Raw genomic sequence first — 19,728 nt, 5'->3', positions numbered from 1 at the left:
ACATAGTATTTTCACAATCTATTTGGAGAGGTTTTTCTGAGGAAGGCTCTTTGCAAACTCTGAAATGTTATAGAAATGAGTATTATTTTTGTTGGTGTTGAAGATGAGGTAACTAAACTCTAGAAAGAGGAAACAAATTATAAATAATAAACTGTAGGGCCAGGAGTAGAAACAACTAGAAAAATCTTCAGTAGCTTCTCATTGTAAGAAAGAGAGAGGGAAAGGGACTGGGATAGGAAGAGGAAGAAGAAGGAGAGAGTGAAGAGTAGAGGAGGAGAAAAAGGAAGGAGGAGGAGGTGGAGGATGACAGAAAGAAGAAAGAAGCCCTCCACCATCCAGTGTTCATATCTTCCTCTTCCCATTCAAATTGGTCCAACAGCTGTGCCCCAAATACTACATTTCATCTAGCCTTCAAACAAGAGGTCTTATTTCTCCTTGCCTATGTCTTATAGAATTCCTAGCTTCCTTCAAAGAACAACTTGGACATCACATTCTACAGGAGACTTCTTCATTCTTTCACTTATTTGTACTTTCTGCCTTTTGAAAATAAAAAAAAATTATATGTTAATTTTTTAGATTGCATATAGATACACTTTTTAATAATTGTTTTCTAACATTTTGGGGTTCATATTCTCTCCCTTCCTTGCTCTCCTCTTCCCTCCCTGAGACAGAAGATAATATTATATAGGTTATCACAAACTATCATGGAATATATAGTCCCATATTTGTCCTGTTGTGAAAGAAGACATATATCATTTATATAAGAAAACAACTCATGAAGGAAATAAAGAGAAAAATGGCATGCTTCTATCTGCATTCAGACTCCCTCAGTTTTTATTTTTTACATATTTTGTAATTACTTGTGCTCATATTGCATATACTTTCCACTCTTTGGAATATAAACTCTCTTAAGGCAGGGAGAGTTGCTTAATCAGTGAGTGTTCAATTTGATTTTGTTGCTGTTGATCAAAAAGCATCATTTATGGAAGTTTTCAGATTTAATCAGGCCACTACCAAAAAGCCAAGACAGTAGTGTAGATAGTTAATCTGAACTTTTTTCAATTATTGTAGATCTCATTTAAGAAACTCCACAGGTTCCAGAGCTCACCATCAGCTTAAATCCTCTGAAAAAAAAAAGAGAGAATCTGTAGGGGATTCATATAAGGAAATTTTTTTTCTCAAAAATGTAACCTTGTATCAAGGTCTCTTCTTTGTCACTCTGCCCTTGATTTTTTCAATTTCCTTTTCTATTGGCAATAAAAAGTATCTGGGCAAATAGACATGACACAGTACAAAAAACATTCTCCAGCAATGCAGATGATCTGGGTTCTAATTTGATTCTGTCACCAACCAGCTATGTGTTCCTTTTAGCTGTCTCTGTCCCAGTTTCCAAATGATGGCAAGAATACATTAGCTACATGTCAGAGAGATAGTGCAGTGGGGAGAGCACAGAAAAGGAAGATCTAGGATTCGCCACTCACTCTCTGGGGCCATGGACAAATCTTTTCCCTTTTCTGGATCTCATATCCCTCTAGCCCCTTGGAGTATGTTCATGAAGCATTCTAGCCGCGCCAGCTTGTTGTGAGCTTGATTCCTGTTGTGTAGAATTTGGATAAAGATCTCTAGATCCTCCTTCTAACATTCTGAGTCCTAATGTTTCAGTTTGTATAAATTAACCAAGATGAATAAATAAATGGCTCTTCAGTACAGCCATCAAAATAATTTTACCTTGGCTGCTACAACAAGAACATGTTATTACTATGGAGAATTAAGGAATAACCTAAAGCAACAACTTTGCTTTCTCTCTCTCTCTCTCTCTCTCTCTCTCTCTCTCTCTCTCTCTCTCTCTCTCTCTCTCTCTCTCTCTCTCTCTCTTTCTCTGTCTGTCTCTCTGTCTTTGTCTCTGTCTCTGTCTCTTTCTCTTCTCTTTCTCTTTCTCTCTCTCTGTCTGTTTCTCTGTCTCTGTTTCTCTATCTCTCTGTCTCTCTGTCTCTGTCTCTCTGTCTCTGTCTCTCTCTCTTCATCTCTGTCTGTCTCTCTTTTCTCTCATTTTTAAACCTTCCCTTAGGACTGGCTTTCAATCCCATGAGCCACCCAGCTGCTCCCCCTACCAAATCTTTTGTACCGGTGTAACCTTTGTCTATATATTTTCATAAATCCTTTAAGAGGGATGGATTGTGTCCATCCAATTTTTTGAAACTTTCTTTGAGATCTTTCAACAAATCCTGGATAGAATGGAGAAATTGTATGACTCGTTGCTTACCCTTGCTCAATATCTGATTCTCCACATATTTTTCTGGTGCTGTCCTATATACCCTAATACTCTGGTACAATGTTTTGTGGTAAATATGTTGGAGCTCGCTCCCCACCCCACTCCCCAACCATGGATCTCTCCAGCCCATCTCTAAGATTCTGTGCTTTTGTGAAACCAGCTCTAAAATTGTTGTTGTGCATTGCATATAGGGTAGCCGACTGGTAAATATTTGTTGAATAAATAGACAGTTGATTCACTGTGTACTCAGCCTTTTCTTTGGAAGCCTTGGAAAGCAACAGTGGTGGACCTTTCCAGCTGACGGGGCATGGGATGAAATGGGAGGATTAGCCACATGGGACCAGGCATAGAATCACACTCATGACCATGAACTGGTGTGGCTTTTGCATAGGCACCCTGTCCCCCCGTGCCCTGAATGTGGTCCTTCCTTTTCTGGCCTCTTGGAATTCTTAACTCCCTTCACGTCTGGGGTCTAGTGTCATCTCTTAAAGGAGACCTTTCTGTTCCTCTCGGTTCTTATTTTTTATTCCTCCCATTCCCCAAGTTTTTGTGTATTTAATTTGCTATAGTTCATCTTTGATAATTGGTCTATTCTTTTTCCTTCATGGCAAAACATACTCAAGGATTCTTTAGTTTTCCCTTTCTTCCTTATTCTCTTCTTCCCCTTTCCATTCTTTTTTGCTATAAACAGTTCCTAGCTTAGTCCTTTGCATAGAGTAGATGCTTTAAAATGCTTAGTGATTAAAAAAAATCTTAAAACACTTACTTTCTATCTTAGAATCAGTCCCAAGTATTATTTCCAAAGCAGAAGAGTGATAAGGACTAGGCGTTCAGTGACTTGTCCAGGGACCCACAGCTAGGAAGTGTCTGAGAACAGATTCAAACCCAGGACATCCCTTCTTTCTGTTGGTACTCTATCCACTGAACCACCTAGTTGGCCCTAGTAATTTGTACTTTGTAGAAATAGGTGACCTACAATTTTAATTATCTTGAGACAATGGCATTCCAAGAATCATAGCTATATAGCCCACTGGAAGATTATTGATATAAAAAAGATTGTTTTTTTTTTGTTGTTGTTTAATAAGAAAATTAAAGGTCTTTAAAACCACTGTGCAGGGGGCAGCTAGGTGACTCAATGGTTAGAAAGTCAGGCTACGAGATAGAAGATCCTGGATTCAAATTTGACCTCAGACACTTCCTAGTGGTGGAACCCTGGGGATGTCCCTTAACCCTCCCCTACTCCCCTCCCCAACAATTGCCTAGCCCTTACCACTCTTCTGCTTTGGAACCAATACCCAGGATTGATTCTAGGAGGGGAAGTAAGGGTTAAAAAAAAACACATTGTGCAACATCCCAATGGCAATCCAATCAGACTTACTGACCCCCTGTTCTATTCAGAGTCTGGCACAGTGTCCAAGACCAAGACAATCTGTGGATTGTCCATTCAACTTCAGGTTATAGTCTAGATAATAGTGCAGTGGAAAAAGGATTGAAAAGGGAATTGAGAGACCTTAGTTTTACCATCAGCTCTCTATGACTCTGGACAAAATGCCTACTTTTTTGGGACCCATATATATGTAGAAACCTTTTGCATCCTCTCCACAGAGCATGTTCAGTAAGCATTCCAATCAGGAGCATAAAAATTTAGTGGAGTTTGTTTCCAGACATGCATTTGTTTTTCCCAGTATTTTTTGTAGTGTGGATAGTTAAGCTGAACTTTTTCCAATTATAGTGGATCTCATTTAAGAAGCTGCATGGGTTCCAGAGCTCATGATCAGCATAAAATCTACTGGGGGGAAAAAGAGAGAGAGAAAGAATCTGTAGTTTCTCACAAGTGAAACCATGAAGTTGAATACTTTTGGGTGATGGCATTTTCCCATGGTTTGATATTATTTTCTACTAATTCAATCTCTCTCTCTCTCTTTCTGTCTCTCTGTCTCTCTCTCCTTCCCTCTCCCTCCTTCTCTCTCTCTCTCTCTCTCTCTCTCTCTCTCTCTCTCTCTCTCTCTCTCTCTCTCCCCCCTTCCTTCTTACTTTCTCCCTCCTTCCCTCCTCCTCCTCTCCCTCCCTCCCTCCTCTCTTCCCCTCCCTCCCTCATTTCCTCCTTCTTCCCTCCCTTCCTCCATTTCCTCCCTTCTTCCCTCCCTCCCTCTCTCTCTTTCCCCCTCTCCCTCCCTCCCTCCTCCCTCTCTCCTTCCCTCTCCTTTCCTCCCTCCTCCTCTCTCTGTTCCCCTCCCTCCCTCCTCCTCCTTCTCTCTCTCCCCCTTTCTCCCTCTCTCCCTCCCTCCATTTCCCCTCACTTTCTCACTCTCTTTATCTCCCCCCCTTCATTTTATAACCTTCCCTTAGAATCAATATTGTATATTGGTTCCAAGGCAGAAGAGCACTAAGGGCTAGGCAATGGGGGTTGAGTAACTTGCCCAGGGAAGTGTCTGAGGCCATATTTGAACCCAGTACCTTCCATACCTAGCTGCCTCCTCAAATCCTCTCAGTGTCAGCAGACAATAAGGACAGAGAAATGGCATGGGCCTTGTACCCCCAGACTCAGGCAAACTATTATCAGGGAAATTCCTTTGCTCCCTTACATCCTTGTGACTTCTTCCCCAAAACATCTGATAACTCCTATAAGACCCTGAGGGGATTATACTCCTTGGACCGTCCTTTAGATTTAAGATGGATAGAGAGATGCATCTCCAGGCTACACCTCGATACCATCAGGCTGTATCTCAGACATTCATCTGTCCCCTAAACTATGAGGGTCATCCCCTATGACTCCAGTCAGACCTGGTCAGATGACCAAACCCCTCACTGAATGCCTGAGTGTTTACCACTCTAGAGTCACCATGACACAGCATCAGGTCTACACTGTTGTAAAGAGTATAAAATCCCCAGAATTAATGTCATCTGGGGGACAGCCTTTCCATTCATGCTGTCCTCCCAAGTAACAGCTCCCCATCTTGCTGTTCGACCTTGCTATCCTCCTGGCCACTCTCAACATTATTTTCTAAATTAATTAATTTCTCCTTTATTTTTAAGCAAAATTTTGGAGTCTTGCTTTCTTGTAAAAGGTATCCTTCCCAGACGCCAGGGGTTCAAATTTAGTATCCCACAAGAGACTCATAGTTTCTGTACCTTTTTTGTCAATTTTGTGACTGTCAAGATATTGGCTAATGCAGAAGTGTGAAAGCCTGCATTTGGTTCTTCTAGTGGTTCGTCAAGTGAACCCCTCAACATAGATCTAAGTTAGTCTCAAATATTTTGTAGAAATGGAAAGACAGCCATAGGGATTGGCAGTTATTTATATGGAAGGGTGCATGGTAGTAATATAACTTGTGGCTTTTCCTACGTAGTTGGCATCCTCTTCTCTGTCAGTTTTTTTAAATTAAAATAAAAAAATAAATTCCTCAATTCCTTCGAAATTGTTTGTTCCAATTTCAACCTTAAGTGGCCTTGGGATGATTCTTATTCTTTTCTTAAATGTCTATCTCCAACAAGAGTTTCATACAGTGATAGGTAAAGGAAACAGATCTATGACTTGACTGGCATAGGGACCTTTTAGATGTGCAAACGCTCACTTTCCATATAGATGGGAACCTTCTCTGCTGCTGCTTAGAAATTTAGAAAGTGCCCTATGGTATCAGACTTAAATAGAAACCAAAAAATTCACAAATTAATATTATCTACATTTTATACTTTCATTTTGGTAAACATTTCCTGATTACATTTTAATCTGGTTTGGGGAATTTTATAGGCCACAAACAGCTAAGGTGATAGGACTTTTTTTCCCCTTTTTTTACTGTCATGCAAAACACACTTTCATATGGGTCATTGTTGAAAGAGCAAAATCATACATATCCGAAACTCCAAAATAGAACCAAAAATACACTGATGTGAAAGATGACTCTAACAGTTCTTTCTCTGGAAGTAGATAGCATCCCCCCATCACGAGTCTTTCAGAATTGTCTCATTGCTGAGAGTAGTTAAGTTTTCACAGATAATTATCATCCACTATTGCTGTTATTGTGTACAATGTTTGCCCAGTTCTGCTTATTTGGCTCTACATCAGTTCATGCAGATCTTTCTAGCTTTTTCGGAAATCATCTTGCTTATCCTTTCTTACAGCACAATAGTATTCCATTACCAACATGTACCACATTTTGTTCAGTCATTCATCAATTGATGGACAAGGGAAATAATTTTGTTGACTGTCTAGAGCACTGAGACTTTCAGTGACTTGCCCAAGATCACAGGCCAGTAAGATTTAAGCCTAGCTTTTCTGACTCCAAGATGAATTTTCTATCTGCTATGGCACTGAGCTTGAATGAAGCACACAGAAAAGACATTTGCTAAATATTTGTTGAATAAATGGGCTAACTTCTTTTCCATTTTTTGATAGATGAGGCTGGTAAGTTATAGATGGTTTATCTAGATATTAGTCAGATATTTGACAATATCTCTTATGATATGACATGATAGTTAGATGATAATATAGTGAAAGGGATTTCTAGCATGTTCAATAATTGTACAGAAAGAAGGTTGACTATGGATTATATTGTCAACAACTATAGAGATCTCTAGTGCATGTCACATTCCTGGTTCAATAATGTCCTGGATAAAGACATGAAAAGTATGCTTATTTCCTGTTTAGGTGGTATAGGTGGGGCATGGAAGGGGTGCTGGCAGTAATTACGGTTGGCTAATATAGACAGGATTCAAAAATCTTTATGGGTTGGATAGATGGACCAAAATTAACAAATGAAATCCAATATAGGAAAATATAAAGTTTTACATTTACATACAAAATAAATTAATTGCATGAGTACAAAATGGGGAAGAACTTGATTAACACAGTGGAAGCATATTAAAGAAATATATGTTTATCTTGTCTGAAAACCTTTCCAAACTTGTTCTAGTATGTGGGTTAGGTCAAGAACAAAAGGCTTTTCTCTTAAATGGCAGCCAAAATTATCTTTTCTTGTTTAGATTCTTGTTTTCCCTGTTCCCTGTAGCAATTGGCCTGTGACCCACCCAAGGGAAGTGTTTTCTATTGTTATTAAGAAAGGACCAGGATATTGATTTCTGGCAGGAAGCCTTTGCTTTCAATCCTTGAAGGGAAAGAAATCAAGAAAGAAACTGAGTAGTGACTGGTTCTGAAAAGTCAACCCCAAACTGTGCTTTACACATATTATGACATTTTTCCTGTTTGGGATTTTTATGTTACCTCAAGTCACGGTAGGATAGAGTGATGTCTGAAAGCATGAGTGAGCTATGCTAATTTGGACATTTCTCTCTCAAAGTTATAAAAGCTTGATTAGTAGATTAATGTTAATTTTTAAATTATATTTTATTTGTTTTAATACAAAACATTTGCCTTCTCTTCCTCCTTCCCCATGTCCCCTTCTGTGCTGCCACCCAATTGAGAATGAAAGAGAAAAAAAACAACCTCTTATTACAAACATATACAATCAAGTAAAATAAATATCCATACTGGCCATAAAAAAAAAGTCTCATTCTATCCTTGACTACTTTACTTCTCTATCAGAAGGTAAGTAGCATGTCCTCATTAGTTCTCTGGAATCATGGTTGGTGATTACACTGATCAGAGTTCTTTATTCTTTCTGTTTTTATGATACAGTGTACAATGAATTGAAGAAAGTAATTGAACTATGTCCTAACTAAAAATGAAAACAGGGAATATAGACCATGTAGAATATTTAACTATATTTAGATTTTTGGACCACTGAACTCAAGAAATTTCTGTTGTTTTTTTTTTTAATCTGGCCTAGATCATGTTTGTAGAGGAGCTAGAAAAAGGGACTCATTTATTGTGATCCATTATTGACACAACAGAACTGATTATGATTTAATATATTGATTCTATTGGTTTTGGGGAAAATAACAGTTACTGTGGGGTCCAAGGAGGCAGATCAACTTGGGCCATCTAGTTTAATGCTATTTTATAGGACCATAAATGTATATACATAGTTGATATGTATATTATTTTTATATATCAATACAATATTTATAATATCGTTGTCATTGTATAAATCATTCTTCTGTTTGTATTCACTTCACTACACATCAGTACATATACATTTTCCTGGTTCTCAGAAACAATTTTCTTCATACTTTCTTATAGTACAACAGTATTCCATCACATTTATATTTCACATAACATGTCACTAATTTCACACATTCATGGGCACTCCCTCAGATTGCCATTTTTTGCCACCTTAAAAAGAGCAATACATTTTTTTGTATATCCTTAGATGTTTTCCCCTCCTTAGGAATAATCCCTCTATTAATTGACTCTCCATACCAGTTTTTATTTCTCTTTTTCCTGTTTTCCTCTTGAGTGAGATGTATTTTTGGACCTACCTGTTTAGGCATATATTCTTCCCTCCTTTGACGAATTCAGATGAAAGAATACTCAAATGTCAGACACTCCCCCCATCCCATTTTCTTTATATAGATACCTACTTTTGCATCCTATATGAAATAATTTTCCTTCAATTTCCTTTTCCTTCCCACCCCCATCTCATTCCTGCGCCCCTCCCCCCCCAGTACAATCTTCTTTCATTTTGTTTCTTAAGATCATTAAAACATAACAGAACCACTCCCGGGTCTTCCATTTAATTAGATTCCCTCTCTGGCCCCTAATGATGATAGGACTCACTGGGAACACATGTATCTCCTACCCATGTTAGCATGTAGACAGTTTATTCTTATTTAGTTCTTTATCATTTTTTATTTGTGTTTACCTTTTCATGCTTCTCTTAACTTTTGTGTTCAAACATCAGTATTTATATACAACTTTGGATTTTTCCTCAGAAATGTTTGAAAGTCCTTTATTCCATTAAAGATCTATTTTCCCTCTACAGGATTATATTCAGTTTTCTGGGAAAATTTGTCTGTAAGCCCATATTCTATGATTTTTGGAATAACATATTTCAATCTTTCCACCCCTTTATCAGAGTGACTGGTAAATCATGTGGATTTCTGACTGTGGTCTTTCAGTACTTGAAAACTTTTTTTTCTGGTTGCTTTTCTTTAACCCACAAGTTCTGAATTATGACTAAATATTCATGGGAATTTACATTTGATAGTTTCAGAAGGTGACCAGTGAATTCTTTCTTTTTCTAGTTTCCTCTCTGCTTCTAAGAGATCGATGCAATTTTTAGATTTCCTGAAATATAATATCTAGGCTTTTGTTTCAGTTATGGCATTCAGTCATCATTTTATCCCTTTAATTGTTTTCCAGGCTAGTTGTTTTTGTTTTGATACATATTATATATTGTTCTATTATAATTACTATTAGTCTTTTGACTTTGTTTTTTGTATTCTTTGTTTTCTCATGAAGCCTTTGGTTTCCTTTTGGTTTATTCTAATTTTAAGTTTGTTGGTGGACAAAGTTTTATTCCTTTTGTGCCACATTATTATTTTACTCTTCCAATTCTTCCTTCCATAGCTCTCATTTCTTTTCCATTTGTTTTTTCTCTAGAACTCTCATTGCATTGACAAAAAAAAAAGCAAAAGAAAATTTTTTAACTTTTTTTTAAGATCTTGCTTCATCTTTCTTTTATTTTTCTTAAACCCTGACCTTCCGTCTTGGAGTCAATACTGTGTATTGGCTCCAAGGCAGAAGAGTGGTAAGGGTTAGGCAATGGGGGTCAAGTGACTTGCCCAGGGTCACACAGCTGGGAAGTGTCTGAGGCCAGATTTGAAGGTAGGACCTCCCATCTCTAGGCCTGGCTCTCAATCTCCTGAGCTACCCAACTGCCCCCTTACTTCATCTTTCCAGAGAGTCTAGAAAAATTTTTTGCCTGGTCTGAGTTTTCCTTTGAGACTTTGCTGCTAGATATTTTAAATTCATACTCGTCTGAATTTGTGCCTTTGGTGATCCTATCAATTTAAAGGCTTTTCATGGTGGGATTCTATTTTTATTGTTGTTTTCTTATTCTTCCAGCCTACATTCTGACTTCTTCCAGGAACAGGTAGGCTACTTTTTTTGGCTGCTTTTTTAGGTAATGACTGTGGTGTTGTTTCAGGATTTCAGGGAAAGTTCAGGCTGGGGATTTTTAAGCTTTTAGGAGTCCTATAGTAGTCTAAACTAAGCAAAGCCTTATTTCTGTCCACAGATCTAATATCTATAAGCTCTTGACTCAAGGTTGAATTTGAGTAAGAGTAGACTTTTATTGGACTTAGCCATTATCACCTGCTGCAAGCCTTGCTGGTTCAGAACTACAGGCTCCCTTTTGGTCTAGAATTCCTGTCCTAGTTATTCCTCTGTAGACTTTAGATTTGGCTAGAAGCTGGATCTGACACCCTTCTCTACTGCTGGGATCTGAGCAACACTGTTACTACATGTTTTTAAATCTGCTCCCCTCTTGGTGCATCATCCTATGCCTGGGTGGGGGTTTGGGGACATATTCCCCCTCATTTTGTTCTTTATCTATGACTCTGAGTAATGGGTGACAAAGCTGCCAGTTGACACTTGTGTCCATGAAGGTGCCCCATATAGATCTCCTCCACTTGCCCTGATGCACAATCTTTCCTTACAACCTCTCCCTGTGCTGGAATATTTCATGTAACCTCTTAGCCAGACCCATCGTCAGTGTCTACAGACTAGAAAAATGACTCACAATGACTTTTTCTTGGATTTCCCCATAAGGATTTGATCTATTTTCTGAACCTGTTTGGCACAAGTGGAAGTAGAGGGGAAAGGTCTCACAGTGTTGCTTCTTACTACTCCACTATATTGGCTCTCCCCCCAATTAATGTTAAATTAAAAAATTTGTTCCTGAAATATAGAGTGAAGTAATCATATTTTTCCTCTCTGCAGCAACACACATTCAGGTAAATGACTCAACAATTTTAATGTACGACAAACTCTCCACTGAAGCCAGTTCAATTCAGGAAATATTTATTATGAACCTATAATACCTGACATTGTAACATAAGTTGAATGAAAGGTTATTTAAAAAGGAAAAAAAGAGTCATAGTGTAATTTGTACTGGTCTGGCCATCTTTGAATTGATGTTTTCATTTCTGGGAGCTATATCTTAAGAGGGACAGACAAACTGGAGATTATTCAGATTAGGGGACCAGAGTACTGAAGAGTTTAAAAACCAGAACATGTAAAGAATGTTTAAAGAACTCAATACATTTAGATGGAGAAGGGAAGACTAGGTTGTGGGTGTGGTAAGAAGGGAGAGCAAGAGGGGAGTATACATGACTGTTATCTTTAAACATTTGAGGAGGTGAAAGAACAGCATCAAATATATGTATATATATATTCATTTATACTATATTCATACACATAAAAACATACACATATCTGCATAGTTTCCAAGGGCAGTATTTCACCAATGAGAGAAATATTGCTGATATTTCTAGAAAGAACTTGGGGTCACAAATATTGTTTTCACCTCTACTAACCTTGCGAGGCAAGACATTTGGGAAAAAAGCTATTCTGAGAGTAAATAAAAGCTTGAGACTTCTGTATGAGCGTGGATTTTGACTTTGGGGACCACAAGTTTATATATAAAAATGGCAGGATTGAGCATAAAGAGGAAGTTTCTCTAACAAGTTATCATAAGGATAAATTTGTTTTCAATTTTGAAAATATAAGGAAAGGGGTTTTAATTGAAGAAGAATGGGGAAGATAGAAAACTACCTACATATACCAAACTAGACCTGCTATCATAAAAAATAGAGTACTGCCATGTAGGGAGAATAGCCTTTAAAATCCAAAAATAGTTCAATGGGTTTGAAACCCAAGAAAGGAGGCAGTAATGAAAGTCTATGACTTCAGGTATATATACACAAATTCACTAAATAAGAATAAGAATAAGAGGAGAGTTTAAAAAGAGGCAAATTTTAACCCATGGGCATCACTGAGAACATATATGATTTACTCTGTAGCAACTTCAGGTTCGTTTCCCTTCTGGAGATATTCCAAACATTAGAAGACTTGGAAGACTGGATAAGTCCTTACTGGAAAGGAAGACTAATTTTTGATGTGTGGGGAGGATTGTACATATCTTCCATTGTTTGTGGGTTATTATAACTTGCTTATTTTGCTTTGAATTTTTCATAGGGTGAAATACAATCTATTCTATAGCCAATATTAGGAATTTGGTCCTTGCATTGGATCTAGGATGCTTTTATTCATGTACCCTATGATCCTGGGTTTATAAAGACTCTGGGTTTTCATAGGAGGGATTAGGTGGATGACTCTAAAGGACAGTTTCTTTCTGGGGATATAAAACACAAATTGTCTCTAGATTGTCTCAAGATTGAATTCTGCCTTTGATGTTTAGTACCTATACAACTTTGAGTAAATTATTTACCTTCTTTGGCTCCAATTTTCTCATTGGTAAAATAAGCAGATTAGACTAGATGATGTCTAAGGTCCCTTTCAGTACCAGATATATAATTGTATGATCTACCTGGAGTTTAATCTGGAAAATTTCCAAATATTCTCATGACTTAACTTTTCATACATATGGGTATCAGGGTCACCAAAACCTTTAAAAGCAATCCAGGCAACAAATGGAGAGAATGGGTGACCATGTGACATGTGTGTTTTGGTGGATATTTCTTTCTTGTATGGGTTAGACTAGATAGCTGTTGAGATTCCTCCCAGCTCTCAATTCTGTGGTTCTGTGATTCTGTGGAAGTCTTTATTGCACTCTACAGAAAATGTACAGCATGCAGAGAACTTAATGAAATACATGGGACAAAGGTATACAAAGCAAAGTTTTCATCATTGTTCATAAATCCCACTTAGAAGGGAAGTGAATTTCAGGAGGGGGCAGCTGGGTAGCTCAGTGGATTGAGAGTCAGGCCCAGACATGGGAGGTCCTGGGTTCAAATTTGGCCTCAGACACTTCTCAGCTGTGTGACCCTGGGCAAGTCACTTGACCCCCATTGCCTAGCCCTTAACTCTCTTCTGCCTTGGAACCAATACGCAGTATTGACTCCAAGAGAGAAGGTAAGAGAGTTTAAAAACTGAATTTCAGGATGATCATCAGGCAATCTGAGGACATTCTGATATAATTCCACTCCCCAACAGAAGCCCTCATAGTCCAGTGCTGCCCTATGGTTTAGATTCTCTTGAGAAAGTGAATGTACTTTGAGACTTCTGAACAAGAAACTCTATTCCCCTTTATTTTCTGAATGAGTGAGTGCAATGGAGAGTGGGAGTAGCATGATCCCAGTTTATTGGTGTCCCACATCATGACTTTAGTGCCCTTACTGATCTTTGAGTACTTGGGTCATGTGAGCTAGCCTTTATTTTTCCAAGAAGTATGAGGATTTAAAGTGCTTCTATCTAAATAGGTGGTATCTCTCAACACTTGAAATTGTATTACTTTTGATTAACTCCAAAGCTAGTACTGCCAAAGAAACCTCTCTACTCTTCCTAAGTCTAGATTCTAGGATCATGCTCTCTGAGAATTCAGATTTTTATTGTCCCTCCCCCTTCCCAATACTCTCTCTCTCTCTCTCTCCTCTCTCTCTCTCTCTCTCTCTCTCTCTCTCTCTCTCTCTCTCTCTCTCTCTCTCTCTCTCTCTCTCCCTCTCTCTCTCCCCCCTCTCTTTCCCCCTCTCTCCCCCCCTCCCTCCTCTCTCTCTCTCTCTCTCTCTCTCTCTCTCTCTCTCTCTTCTCTCTCTCTCTCTCTCTCTCTCTCTCTCTCTCTCTCTCTCTCTCTCTCTCTCTCTCTCTCTCTCCCCTCTCTCTCTTCTTTAAGGAATAAGTGGAAGTGGGGCTGATGATAATGGAGAAAATCTAGAACTTGGCATTCTGGGATATGTTCTGTATGGATTGTATTCCACCAGTAGAATTTAAGCTCCTGGCAGGTGAACCCTATTTCTTATATTGTCTTTGTATTCTCAATGCCTAATGTAGTGCCTTGCACATATTAGGTTCTTCTGAATGCATCCCAAGATAGGGCTATGGTTCAGTAAGTGGTATTTTATTCAATAAAAACCTATTAAATAAAGGAGGGGGAAGTGAGGTGATTATTAAAAAGATTTACTCATCTTATAAAATCTAGGCACCAAAATCAGGAAGTATAATGAAATGTATTTTCATAAAGATCAATGGAGAAACAGTGCTAATGTTATTATCATGGAGTACTTCAAACCATCTAGATAGAAAAAAGGAAGTTCGGGAAATAGATCCTAAGTTTGGCACACAACTTTGTGTGATAAAGCAATAATGGGAGACTTCAATTATCTGGCCATCTGCTAGAACTCCCTCCCTGCCAAAAGAGAAAAGCAGCTAATAATTTCTTGACTTGCCTTAGTGAAATTTCCTCTTTCAAAAAGTAAAGGAACAAAAAGGGGAAATTTTATTTTAGATCTGATTCAATTCAATATTTCAATTCAATATTCAATTCAATTCAAACCTGTTCCTTGGTGGGAATGATGAGAACCCCTGGCCAAAATGAACACTACATTTTATGATAGAGGAGAGGAAAACCTTAAATTTGGAGACAACAGGTTTTAGATTTCAGAGAAAGGTTAGATCCTACTGACTAAAATCCAAAGAGGAAAGTATCCCAAGAGGGGATGGGAAGTTTCAAGAGTAAAATTTAGAAGACATATGGAAAAATAATTCTTAAGTAGAAAAAGAGGAGCTAATAGATATGGTATTCAGGGAACTCATGGACCAATTTAAATTTTTAAGAGAGATATATAGAAAAGAGAAATGAAGGCAAACTGAATGAATTCAACTGCATGTGATAATCCTTCAAGAATAATGTCAAAAATGATGTCATAGATAGCTAGGTAACTCGGTGAATAGAGAGCCAGGCCTAAAGAGGGGAGGTCCTGGGTTAAAATCTGTTCTCAGACACTTCTTAGTAGTGTGACTCAAAAGTAAACCCAATTGCCTAGCCCTTATCTCTCTTCTACCTGTACTAATTATAAGGTGGAAAGTAAGGATTAAAAAACAAAGGAACTGATAATGATCGGGAATGAGCTGAATGTCATAAAGCATTCTAAGAACAACAAAAATAGTTTGAGTTGGGTTTTTTTAAATCTCTGGGTTGGATTTTTATCAAATCCTATTGCAAAAAAGAGTTTAAAAAGGATAGAACTACTGCCTGGCATAAATGAAATGACATAAAGGTGAAACTTCTTTAATTTTCTTTTGTTCTTCTGTCCGGAAGTATATTTTTTTGGATTGGAAAAGACAAAAAATATATTACTAATAGGGAAATGATACCCAAAATGAAGATGGAGATGTGAAGAGAGGACTATTTTAAAATCAAACTTCCAAAGTGGTACACTAGGGGATACAATGACTATAATTTACCTATATTTTAACAAAATAGTTTATAATGTATATCATGATGTTTTTATGGAAAAAATGGAAACATATGGATTGAATAATCATATAATTAGATAGTTCCCAGCTGGTTGAATGGGAAAATGCCAGAAAAATTATTGATAAACTGGTGTCATTTTGGGCAGAAGTTCTTAATGGAATGCCCCAGGAATCTACATTTGGCATTGTGTCTGTTTTGTTTTTAATTAGTCTGGATTAATGTTACATTTCAGGGTTTTCATGCTTTAAGAAAGTCAATAGGAAGTCGTGACTGCTTCTGTTGGTAGCCTACTTAATGCATGCACCTTCCTTCATTTTCTTGGTAGCCATCTTTCTGGCCTCTAAAATGACTTTCATAGCTACCTTGCGATGAGTGGTTGCAGAACCACTCATTGTTCTCCATCAAGCTACCAATTTTTCTGCCAGTTGTAAAGCCAGAATCTGTTGGGCTGTGGGCTCAGTACTGTGCATTACCATTGTCTGTGTTAGCTGATCTAGAGACGCCATGAGCTCCTCATTGATGATTTTGGAATGAATTTTGATTATGGAGTGAACAATGGGCAGATCCAGCTGGAACATATATCTGACATTGTTTCCATGCTAATACAGTCACAAACACTGCTGTAGGTAAAAGGATAGGTATGCAATGACTTTTCCTAGCTCCTTCTAAGTAAGTACGGTATGGACTTTGTTGACCTCAGGGAACAAATCTCAGACTTTCCCATTGGTCTTCTCGTTGATAATATAGTTGGGGCAAATCTTTCAGTTACCCATCTTCATGGCTTAAGAAACTACTACTACACTACACATTCCTTCACTGATTTAGGTGGACCAAACAAGGACTATAACCCTCCTAATCTCAGTTAGTGATGGAAGTGTTTGCTGATCATGTAAATCTAGGCATCACTTTCAGGAGCTACCATATATAAGATCTCCAAGAGCATGACAGCTTGGATACCAAATAGACAATTTAAGCAATTCCAGGTTGATATACAAGTGGTAGGGCATCTGGCATTGATGCTCCACCTTCTCCTGTTTCTGGTCCCATTCCTGCAGGTTTCTGAGTAGTAGACCTTGCCCCAGCAGCCCTTTGGTATGGTCACTGGATTGAATGTCCAGGAAGGCATTGCATGCATTCTTTATTAGGTCCTAGAAAAGGAACAAAGGCTAAATGTAGCATGCTACAGTTTAAGACATCTGCATGTTGAATGTTGTCCTCATGAATGTGAGGTTCTGAGCCTGGTGCCAGTGGGACTGTATGGCCTGGTGGTACTTGTGGCAGAAGATTGTGTATGTCTCAATTCAGTCTGTCTAATTCTTCTATTGTATTTGCAGTTTTTCTTTCAGCATACCTGAATCCCGCCCCTCATTTTTAGCCTGATCTTACTGTCTCGAAGAGCCCTTCAGAGTGAGTAAGCTGTTTCTCGTAAGCCTTGAAGTCAAATTTGTAGAAGGTATGGAGTCAATGATGAAAGTAGAGATGGCAGATCTCCTTGCTTGTTCCTTTTCTCTACAAGTAGCACTGAACACACTCAATGGTGGCACAGACACAGACCTCATCCTTGAGATGTTCCACATATTTGGGGGAATGAGGATCTATTTTCTGAATGATCTTGAAATAAATATCCTTTTCACCAATGAGGATAAAACCATTAGCATGAAAAGGAGCTCAAAGTTAGATAGATTCTTACTATCTTCCAGCATATTCTCTCCAACAAAGATTTGGGAGTCTGCAAGCAACATATCTATCAATTTATAGATGTAGTCTAAGCATTTTTGCCAGAACTCTGGCTTCAAATATGTGGCTGTTGTGGTAGAGAGAGCAATGATAGTGAATTTGATCTTAACAATTATTCTTTTCCTTAGATTATTTTCTGCTGTGATCTAAACCATCAGGTATAGCCACTTAATTTAGGCTACATGATTAATTTCTTTCTTGCCATAAGGTTGAAGGGTCTCATTCAGCTTCTTTACTATAATTTCATGGGTAATCTATTTCATTTGCAAATATTTTAGGCTTTCCATGACCCATGGTGCTATTCCTTCTATCCATACCTTCTCCCACCTCTGGCCTTCTTTATCCTCTTCCTCATTGTCTATGAGCTGGGATTTTTGGTCATGCTTTTTCTTGGCTTTGTAATTTCACTGCTCTATAGCCTTTTTGTCTATGGTGCTCTCTACTTTTTTTAAAAGGAATTTGGAAGCCAAGAAGGCATATTTCTCGTCATACTCCTGAGTCAGAGTCTGAAGAAGTGGATTTTGGACCTCAGTTTTCATCATTTATGACTCCTCAGATTTCACCATGTCCTTGAGGAATTGGCAACTTTCCCTCAATTTCTTCAGGAAATTTATGACACTGAGTCCATCTTCATCCTCAATTGAAAGGAAAAACTTTCTGAGAACTTGTTTTCTTTAGTGTCCTCACTAACAGATTGCCTAGGGTTATGCTCATAGTTAGTGAGCTGGGCTGCATAATCCCAATAATATTTACAGATCTTCTGATATTTACTGAGATTCTGAATTTTCAAAGCATACCATATATAGTCTAGATAAGATGGATGAGCTCCTCAAACCTTTTGTCCTTTGCACTTTGAAAAACCTGTTTAGGGTCTTTCTCATCTTCACTCAGCAGCAATTGTTGTTTGCCATCGTTGTCCCCTATAGACATAGGTACCAGCTCTTCCCCCAACAGGGAAGATTCAGACTAGCTATTAGACCCAGTGATGAAAAACTGCTACATGGCATGGGCACTCAGGAGACAGGGTTCAAGAGAACTAGTCTTTGTATTATTTTAACATTTTTACCAATGATATGAATAAGTGGATAATTAGTTTTATGGCACAAAATTGGGAGAGATCACTGGCAGAATTAAGATTACAAAAAATCTTCATGAGCTAGAACATTGAGCTAAGTTAATTAAGATGAAATTTAAGAGGATAAGTACTGGATTTATGATTTTACTCTAGCAGAAAACTTCCCTAGTGATAAAACTTCCTTTAACAGTGCAGATCTGAACCTATTGGTCTTAGAGATTTGCCTATAATACTAAGAAGCTAAAAGAATTCTCTAGAATCAGAGATCTAATTTGAGTTAGAGGTAGAATCTCAAATCAAGTCATCCTAGTGCCAAAGTTAGTTCTTTATTCACTAAGTTTTATTGCTTCTCAAGATGAAATTCAAAAGGATTTTCAAGCTTTTGGAAGAAGTCACTAAATAATCAAACTGCTGTGAAAACTGGAAATGGCAAGAAATGGTATGGCAGAAACTAGATCCAGATCAATACTTCATACCATATGTCAAAGTCAAAATGAATACATGACATAGAAGTAAAAGGTAATACCATAAACAAATTAGGGGGCATGGATTAGTTTATCTGTCAGATCTATGGATAAGGGAAGAATTTATATCTGAATAAGAAATAAGGAACATTACAAGATATAAAATAGATATTTTTGACTTCATTGAATTTAAAAATTTTTGCACAAAAAAAAAAAAACCAACACTGCAACCAGGATTAGAAGGGAAACAACAAACTGGGGGGAAATTTTATAGTAAGTGTCTCTGACAAAGACTTCAATTCTCAAATATATAGAGTACTGAATCAAATTTACAAAAATATAATGCATTCCCTGATTAGCAAGTGGCTAAAGGATATGAACAAGCTATTCTCAAAGAAATTAAAACTATCTTTGGTCATATGAAAAAAAATGACCAAATTACTATTAATTAGAAAAATTCAAAGTAAAAAAACTCTGAGTTAATTCCTCATACCTAGCAGATTGGCTAACATGACAAAAAAGAAAAATAATGTTAAATGTTAGAAGGAATGTGGAAAAATTTGGACACTAATATATTGTTAAACTGATAAACCATTCTGGAGAGCAATCTGGAGCCATGACCAAAGGACCATAAAATAATGCATATCTTTTGAGCCAGAAATACCACTATGAGGTCTGTATCCCATCGAGTTCAAAGATTGGGGCAAAGTGCCTTCTTTTACAAAAATATTATAGCATCTCTTTTTGTGGTGGCAAAGAACTAGAAATGGAAAGGAAGCTCATCAATTGGGGAATGGCTGAAGAAGTTAAAGTATATTATTATAATGGAATACTATGTGCCAT

General features: G+C 37.6%; 1 pseudogene; it reads right to left on the bottom strand.

Moving 5' to 3' along the window:
* Positions 1-15,846: 15,846 nt before the first annotated feature.
* Positions 15,847-18,647, bottom strand: LOC100620037 (eukaryotic translation initiation factor 3 subunit C-like; annotated as a pseudogene).
* Between the last annotated feature and the right edge of the window lie 1,081 nt (positions 18,648-19,728).

Source organism: Monodelphis domestica, chromosome 1 (genome assembly GCF_027887165.1).
Source record: "Monodelphis domestica isolate mMonDom1 chromosome 1, mMonDom1.pri, whole genome shotgun sequence".
Classification (NCBI taxonomy): Eukaryota; Metazoa; Chordata; class Mammalia; order Didelphimorphia; family Didelphidae; genus Monodelphis; species Monodelphis domestica.
The sequence above is the reverse complement of the archived record's forward strand: the minus strand, read 5'-3'. Positions and strand labels throughout refer to the sequence as shown.